The sequence below is a fragment of the Eleutherodactylus coqui genome, unplaced genomic scaffold (genome assembly GCF_035609145.1).
Source record: "Eleutherodactylus coqui strain aEleCoq1 unplaced genomic scaffold, aEleCoq1.hap1 HAP1_SCAFFOLD_70, whole genome shotgun sequence".
Taxonomy (NCBI): Eukaryota; Metazoa; Chordata; class Amphibia; order Anura; family Eleutherodactylidae; genus Eleutherodactylus; species Eleutherodactylus coqui.
Window position 1 is genome coordinate 641924 of NW_027102328.1, and position 1103 is coordinate 643026.

At 38.3% G+C, this 1103-nt stretch overlaps 1 non-coding gene across 1 annotated transcript; it reads right to left on the reverse strand.

The window, feature by feature from the left end:
- Nucleotides 1–624: 624 nt before the first annotated feature.
- On the reverse strand, nt 625–697 carry TRNAK-UUU (transfer RNA lysine (anticodon UUU)). The gene has a single exon. It is a non-coding gene; the product is annotated as a tRNA-Lys (tRNA).
- Between the last annotated feature and the right edge of the window lie 406 nt (nt 698–1103).

Here is a 1103-nt window from a genome sequence, read left to right on the forward strand (position 1 = left end):
CTGAGCTATCCAGGCTCGGAAAAATGCTATTTTTAGCTCCTCTAAGCATCTCAACATAAAAAATGGAGGTAAAGAAACAAAGCTTTGGTGGAAAGTCAAAAATGTGCCCAAAATCTGTTAAACAGACATAGAAGGGTTGTTTCCACAAAAACCAAAGATGTTCTCAAGCTGCTTCTAAACCCCCAGTTTTGCACAGTAGAAAACGGCACTGAAGAAGCAAAGACTCAGTGGAAAATCAAAGATGTGCTCAATAAAGACATTTGACAGCTTGCTTTAGCAAGTACGCCTGAACAGTGACTTGAACCCTGGACCCTCAGATTAAAAGTCTGATGCTCTACCAACTGAGCTATCCAGGCTCGGAAACCTGTAGTTTTTGCTCTTCTAAGCGTCTCTACAAACAATATGGAGGTAAAGAAATAAAAGCTTTGGTGGAAAATCAAAAATGTGCCCAAAATCTGTTAAACAAACATAGAAGGGTTGTTTCCACAAAAACCAAAGATGTTCTCAAGCTGCTTCTAAACCGTCAGTTTTGCACAGTAGAATACTACAATAAAGAAGCAAAGACTCAGTGGAAAATCAAAGATGTGCTCAATAAAGACATTTGACAGCTTGATTTAGCAAGTACGCCTGAACAGGGATTTGAACCCTGGACCCTCAGATTAAAAGTCTGATGCTCTACCGACTGAGCTATCCAGGCTCTGAAAAATGCTCTTTTTAGCTCCTCTAAGCGTCTTAACATAAAATATGGAGGTAAAGAAACAAAGCTTTGGTGGAAAATCAAAAATGTGCCCAAAATCTGTTAAACAGACATAGAAGGGTTGTTTCCACAAAAACCAAAGATGTTCTCAAGCTGCTTCTAAACCCTCTGTTTTGCACAGTAGAACACGACAATAAAGAAGCAAAGACTCAGTGGAAAATCAAAGATGTGCTCAAGAAAGACATTTTGTAGTGGAAACCCAATATTTCTATATTTTGGACTTTGAGCCTTTGGTAGTGGACATTAGTGAATTTAACATTCTGTATAGCCAAATGTCATGTTTGCCTTCTGTTCTTACATTTACGCAATATGCAATACATCCTCTTATGAAACTTCTGTTCTCAAA